Genomic DNA, 7,930 nt, shown 5'->3' with positions numbered 1-7,930 from the left:
AAGAGACAGCCCGCCATCCACCCACCCGCCATCCATCATCCATCCAGCATCCACCGCCATCCACCATCCATCCATCATCCACCATCCATCCATCATCCACCTGCCATCCATCCATCATCCATCCACCATCTATCCACCATCCATCCACCATCCATCCACCATCCACCATTCATCCAACATCCATCCATCATCCACCTGCCATCCAACATCCATCCATCATTCAACATCCATCCACCACCGACCTGCCATCCACCATCAATCCATCATCCACCCGCCATTCACCATTCACCATCCACCCGCCATCCACCCACCATCCACCATCCATCCATCCATCCACCATCCATCCATCATCTATCCACCATTCATCCATCATCCATCCATCATCCACCTGCCATCCACCATCCATCCATCATCCACCTGCCATCCATCCATCATCCATCCAACATCCATCCATCATCCACCATCTGTCCATCATCCATCCATCCTTCATCCACCATCCATCCACCATCCACCTGCCATCCACCCACCCATCCACCATCCACCCATCCACCCATCCACCCATCATCTGTACATCCATCCCTCCATCCCTCCATCCATCAACCACCCACCCATCCGTCATCCATTCTTCCCTCCACCCACCAACAATTTATTTAGCCCCAGTCCCACGTACACTAGCCCCCTGCACAGAGGACATTCCCTGCAGGGAGGACTTGGGAGGTAGGATACATTAGGAGTTGCTGCTTGGGTGGATTCGCACAGACCTGTGGGACCTGAGGGCCACGCACTGCCAGGCTGTCCTGAGGCGGGTGGGGTGCCAGCCAAGCGTGGTGGCGAGGAGCTTGCTTCCACAGCCCAGGCGCCAGACTTTGTCAATCGCAGGCAAAAGAAGGGAAAAGCCGCCCAGGTGTCTCTCCGACTGCTGGTCGAGCTGTCTCTCCCACACCTTGGCCCTTCGCGGGTGAGTGCCCTCTTCCCATCTTGGCCACTTGTCCTCTGGTCCTGGCTGCTTTAATCGATCTGTGACACGACGTCCATTTTAGAGCGACAGAAATAAACGCCTTCTGGATACTCAGCAAATGATCGCCCTCAGCTTGTTATTCTGTCTTGACGTCCGGCTCTTGGCGTTTTCCTTCTAACCTGCGAACGTCCATTTTCCCTGTAGAGTCTCGGGGTGGGCACCGGGCTCAGGAGACGCGCCTCAGAGGGGCATAAACGCTGTCTGCTCTTCTTCTAGGTGTTCACGGTTTTCACTTTCAACTTGAACCTTGGCTTCTTCTGGAGGCCCGTCTGGGGCGGGTGTCAGCGGGGAGGGTGCTTTCCCCTCCTGCGGGTGGGGGTCCCCGCTATGCGGCTCACGCGAGGTGTCCTTAACGCTGCTTCCCCACCTGCTCTTCAGTCCAGTGTGAAAAGCCACGTCCTTGTCCCTCAGTGGACCGAGCGCTGGCCCATGCTGTGTTCTGGGGTGAGCCCGAGGCTTCCTTCTGCTCCTCCAAGTCGGGTCTCTGGTCGGCTGTGACTTCTGGACACCTTCAGCAGGTGACCGTCTTAGTGACCGTTTTAGTTTTGTCTTTGAGATGGTCATGTTCGTCACAGTCCTTTTTTCTTGCTTAGTAGCACGTTCCGGAACATTCTGCACCTTGAGGAGTACGGGACGGACGATCCCGCGTCCTTGGCGAATCCCTTATTTCATGAGGCCACTTTCAGTGTGTCACCAGCCCCCGTGGGCCATCGGCTCTTGGTCTGAAGTCGGTGTTTTTAATCCTGTTACAAAGATGTCCTGTTTCCTTAAAGAGCTTTTAGTGACCAAAGGTGCCGAGTTCATCGACGTCTCTTTCAGAATCAAGTCAGGAGGCTCGGGAGTGTGGGGCGGAAGGCCACCCTGCTCCCACCCTGCCGTCCGCACAGTGCGCCGTGTCCTCGGGCGACACGCTGCTGAGTGGTGGCCCTAGTGAGGCTGGCCGGACGCCGTCAGGACTGGCTGCCCGAGAGCCGACCAGGTTTGAAGTTTGCTCATGACTCGCTGCTCCCCCGGCCACCTGTCAGTTTGGGGAGAGGATGGATTTTCTCAGGAGCCTTCAAAGGCCAGAGGAGAGGGACAGGAATGTCCCAGGGAGGACATGGTGGCTGGCACCCAGGAGTCTCAGGGCTCCACAGACACCGGCCACGTTCTGGCTGGGTGGGGTCTGGGGACAGTTGGTTCCACGCAGCAGCTGGTCAAAACTCTAAGCCAGTGAAGCGTCACAAGCTGACTGGCCCACGGTGGCCCTGTGGGAAGGCTCCAGAGAGGGGCACGAGGCCCCGCCCGCAGACCGGAGGTGCCACCTCGGAAGTGGACCCTCCTGCTGCAGCCAAGCCTCAAGCGAGCCTGCAGCCCTGGCCGGCACTGCGACCACGCCCCTGGGCCAGGTGCTAGGACCACGCAGCCGCGCCCTACTGCGCGCTGACCCACGGCAAGAAGCCCAACAAGGACCAAGACGTGGTTGTTCTGAACCACCAGGCCCAAGTCATTGTCACCGAGCAGGAGGTAACAAGGGCCCCGGGACGGGCTCTGGATGGCGAGAGTGCCACCTGGTCCTCCTCCAGGACCTGTGCTCCGGCTGCTTCCTCATCCCAAACGCCCCGGGACGGCGGCTCCACCTGGGGCGCGTTGTGGGGCGCGTTCTCCGGAACAATGTGTCCACTCATTGGGCGCAGGGAAGCGGCTCTTGGCCACTCCCTGCACAGGGGCAGGTGGTCTCTGGCCACTGCTCTTCCCCAGGCCCCCCAGAGCAGCCCCCAGGAGCACCCTACATTCGTCCCCAAGGGGCCAGGATGGGCCACAGCCAAGCTACCCAGGGAGCCAGGTGCCGGTGCCCACAGCAGCCGCTACCCAAGTCTAGGCGGGAGGAGCCGAGGGACGGGCCTCCCGACAGAGCTGTCCTGGGCACCAGCACTGCCCGTCCTTCCTGTTATCAGCCCCCACCCCCAGAGCCTGGCACACATTTGCCAAAGTGCGCGCACCCGCCAGTTCTGCTGTCCACACCGGTGCCCAGCACCCACACCACAGGCTCTCTCCCCGCGTGGCTCCTGCCCTCGCAGGCCGTGCGGGGGCGTCACGCAACCCTCCCTTCTGGGTCCTGCCTCCCCTGTCCACGGGGTCTCTCCATGGAGTGGACTCAGGGCCTCCTGTCCACCTTGCAGCCCCCCGGGGACGCTCAGGGCTGTAGCTGGGGGCACTTGGGCACTTTGGGTGGATGCGTGGCCTGTCTCTGCCTCGACCCCACCCAGGTGGCCCGGCGCGTGCCTGGCAGGCTTGTGCTGGACAGTGAGCAGCCCGGTGGGGGCCCTGCGTGACCCCGAGCTCCACGCTCCGGACCTTCTGGGGTCTGGCCAGGCCGGGGGACTCCCGCTCAGCTCGGAGGGAGCTGCCCGCGCTGCCCAGTGCTCAGGGCCTCCTCACACGCCCTCAGCCTTCCCGAGTCGCTCTTTAACCATCTGACCGCAGCCCCTGTGGCCTGTCCCTGGGGGGCAGCGCACCTTCCACACCTTCCTCCATAAACATCCAGCCAGTTGGTGACGGGGAGGGTCGTCTCTTCTTCATCCCCTGCAGCACGTGTCTCGCTTGGTCACAGTCACAAACATTTTCTCATGGAAAGTCCCTCTGGGGGCTCTGGGTGAGTCCCCTCCTGAGACTGTCCTGCCAAAGCCAGCACCTGGCCACACCTGGCTCGGGACCTTGTCAGAATGAAATGGTGCCAGTGGCCTCTGGAGAGGTCACTCTGGGGCCTCCTGAGTGGACGAGGGGTGGCCCCCGCTCCTGCCCTCACCCTCCACAGTCAGAGGTGGCCAGGAACGCCAGCTGCTCGCTCCCCAGCAAGGCACACGGGGTCCCAGGTGATTGGAGCAGAGAAGAAACCGCAGCGCAGACACGGCACTCACTCGGCGAGTGTTTACTGAGCACCTACTGTGTACCTGTCCCTGTGCTGTGTGTCGAAGGTTCAGCCATGATCCAAGAGCCAGGGTCCCTGCCCACCTGGGGTGCAGACTAGCCGGAGAGGAGAGGCGGCATAGATAAGGCCAATAAACTGAGACCAGTTCCATCCTCAGACCCGCTGGTGGGACAGCCAAGCCCTGGGGCAAACGGGCACTTTCTAAACGGTTCCACACGACGTATCCCCGATCCGGTTTCTGACTGCAGGTGTGTGCGAGAGAAATGGGAACAGAACACGCGTCCACAGAAGCTTTCTGTTCCTTGGCTTCCTTCATGACGACTCCAAACTGGAAGCAGCCCCGGGGTCTTTCTAGGACAGTGGCTGTCCACACGGGCTGCGTGGTTCTATCAGGAGAGTGCACATGCAGAGGCCCTGGGGTGCGTGGGGAGGGCTGGGGAGCCTGTCTGGAGTCAGGGGTTGGTTTCCACTTCCTGGCCCTGGGCCTGTGGGACCAGCAGTCTGGCTTCTACAGCCCAAGCTGAGCCCTGCCTGCCCCGCCCTGGGGCTGGGTGCACCTTCCACACAGCTGCCTCTCCTGGCTGAGCTCGTCCCCTGGCACCCAGCTACAGGGCTGGTGGGGACACTCCGGTGACGGTCCCATGATACAGGCGTCTCCCGGGCTGCCTTTCTGAGGGGTTTTGAGGATCACCACTCTTGCGCTTTAATCTAGTTGGGAGCAGGGGGAGGGAGAGGGAGAGAGACAGAGAGCGCAAGCGCGCACGCCCACGCGCACTCTGGACACTGAGTCAGCATACCTGACCACGAGTGCCACCCATGCCACCAAACTGCTGTGCGATCTTAGGAATTCCACTCAGCCTCTCTGACCCCCAGCTGCCTCCTGCTACTACAATACAGAGGAGGTGGGACCGGGCTGTCCCACTCAGGGGTCTCTGGAGAGGATCCAGGACATCCAATTAATTTCTCTAGGGACAGAAACGTTCCTGTTCCCGTGATTATTATTGAAATCAATGGGACAATTATTTAAATATTTACTGCTTTGAAACGGAAGCCGGGGAGCCCCTGGGCACATGTGATGAGGTGGACATCGAGTTCAGCTTATCTGTCAGCTGGACACTCTGCCCCCGTCCCCTGGCCCTGTGGAGCTGAGCCACGGAGGCTGGAGATGGCGTCCCCTCTTAGTCAGATGCTGTAATCTGTAACCACACGGAGGCGCCCATGGCGTGAGGTCTGCGCCTCCCGGGGAGGAGCCAGGTGACAGCGTCAGCTCGAGGTGTCTGCTTGAGTTTCATAAGTTGACGCGGCTGATCTAGAACCTTCCGCGGGTGGGGTGCGGCCGTGGTGGAGGCTTGCCTGGGGGCCCCGACTCCTGGGTTCCACCCAGCACCACGAGGAACAGGAGAACAATCCGCCACAGGCCCCTGAAAACACCGCGTACAGCGGACACCAGGCTGACCTCAGGTGGAGCCGAGGAGTCCCCAGCCGGCCGCACACGGAGGCCACGCTGATGGCCACGGCGCTCCTCCCCGCCGCCTCCCTCTCCCACTCTCAGGCCACAGCAGCCACACCATGAGAAGAGTCCCGACCGCGGGGCAGTCCACACAGCGTCTGACCTGTGCTCCTGGAAACCGTCCAGGTCAACAGAGGCCAGTGTGGGGCAACCGTCACAGCCAGGGGCCCCCAGGCCGAAGGTCACTGCCCGGCCCACCCTGGCATTCTGGGTGGAACTCTGGGACACAGAGGGATGAGGCGACGCCCCAGTGTGTCTCCAGGTGAAAGCAGCGGGGACCAGGGGTGGGCACGTGGGGGCTTCCTGCATCATCTTTGCAAAGATCTTGACACTAAAACTGTGGTGACGGGAAAAGTCTATCCAGACAGAGGCCAGAAACCACGTGGGGGGTTATGATCAACCCAGTGGAGGCCGCGGTGGGGGCGGGGAGGCCGGGCCTCCTCCTCCTGCCTCCGCTCCTGGTGGGAGGGGCTAGGTGTTAGAGTCTGTAAACAAGTCAAAATAACACCTGGCATTTTGCCAGGGGAATGTTAGAGTTCGTAAACAAGTCTGGATGGTGCCCGGCAAAATGCCAGACGGAGTGGTTTGAGAAGTAACAAAAGCGAGCCATGAAGTGTGGAGATTCCTGATTGGTTGACTGCTGTATCTAGTTTATGCTAATTAGATAAGCTGTGTGGAATGTATAAATACTGCTCCTGTCCTGCAATAAAGGGCTCCCACTCCTGCTGTATCAACGCACACAAGTTGTTCGTCCCCCCCACCCCCGATTATTCTGCTGCAGCCGGACTCCAGCAGCCGGGGAAAGCGGGAGGATCCCACCACTCAGGTCAGCACCGTGGAGAGGCCATGGTGGGACACGGAGCAGCGGCTGGTCCTAAAGTGCAGCACACAAGGCCATGGAAGGAGTCGGGGTATTTTTGATGCAACACTATAAACCAAACCAGGCTTGGTGAGTTTTCTCGTTGTGTGAACCCATCGCGCTTCTCTCTTCTAAAGGGCTGGTTGATACCAACGAGGAAGGGCCAGACTAAATGGTGAAAAGTCACACCAATGTGTTTAGAGGTTCCACATACTACACAAAATCTCTCTCCACCCACCCACCACCCGTCCATGCACCCATCCATCTAGCCACCTATCTATCCATCCGTCCATCCACCCATCCAATGACCCATCCATCCATCATCCATCCATCCACCTATCCTTATATCTATTGATAGATGCATGAATTCATCCACCCATCCGTCCATCCACCCATCCGTCCACCCACTCTCCCTGCGTCCACCCTCTCATCCATCCTTCCCAGGGAGAGATGAACACATCCGTGCCCCCCCCCCTTTCACTAATGGAACAATACCCAAAATGAAATGTCTTCCCTGTGAATTCGTGTCCTTCTCAGCACAAAAAGGAACCAAATGGCCCGCTCGGTTCTTCTGAGACCCAGAGCCCTAGGCGGGTTCCCTGGACCCAGTGGGGGACGCTGAGGGCCCCTGCACTGCCCAGGCCTGGCTGTGAGGAGTTGAGGACAACTGGGACTTAGAATCCAGCGGGAAGGCCGAGCGCACTCCTGCCGTGAGGAGTTGTCACACGGGCAGAGGAGCAGCCACCAGGGTGCACCAAGACACACCAAGACACATGGGGCAGCTGAGTACGTGCCGGGAGGGAGATGGGGCCAGGACACCAGGTCCCCAGGGAGGGCCCACGCTGGGGACGGGCCACCAAGAGGGCAGAGTCCAGCCAAGGGCCTGTGTGTCCGGGACCTGGGGGCTGGGAAGGGGGGACCAGGGCTGAGCAAGGCCAGTGGGGGGGGCCAAACAGCCGGCAGGAGTGGGCAGGGGCAGGGAGAGCGGGGACCCCGGGAGGCAGGTGCAGGTCCCCGCCAGCCACAGCCTGGGGCAGAGGAGCCAGGGCCAGGGGCCGAGTCCCCCCCTGTGTTGGCCAGGAGGCCCTCTGCCCACTGGGGGGCGGGGGCAGGGTGAAAGGAGCAGGTGGGCCCTGGGGAGCCGTGGGCAGACCAGAGTGCAGGGAGGGGTCACCAGCGTGCTGGGCGCTGAGCTAAGTGTGGGGACGTACACCAGGGGACAAGACCCCGCGTGTGGCTTCCCTGGAGGACGGAGCAGCAGGGATCGGGGGGCAGAGGCAAGGTCAGGACAGAAGGACCTCGACAAAGCAGTGGCTGGTCCAGCGCATCCCAGGCCCCGCCGTCCCCCCACGGCCCGGTGCCCCTCCTCCGACCGACGGCGGGAAGCCCACTGTGGTAAATGGTGCCCGTCACACCGGCGGCCCCCCTCGGCAGCCGCCTCCCCACCCAGCGCAGCTCGGGCTCTGCCCAGTGCCGTGTGGGCCTCAGAGGGTCGTGGCGGCCGGGGTGGGCAGGACCTTCCAGGTCAGGCAGGGGGATGGACTCTGGGGTGTCAGGGCAGGGTCTGCCCCCGCAGCCTAAGACGAAGGGACGCTGGACAGGGGCGGCTTCCGGGAGGCCCTGTGGCGGGGG

Source organism: Marmota marmota, unplaced genomic scaffold, assembly GCF_001458135.2.
Source record: "Marmota marmota marmota unplaced genomic scaffold, marMar, whole genome shotgun sequence".
Lineage (NCBI taxonomy): Eukaryota > Metazoa > Chordata > Mammalia > Rodentia > Sciuridae > Marmota > Marmota marmota.
This window is presented reverse-complemented; position numbering follows the sequence as displayed.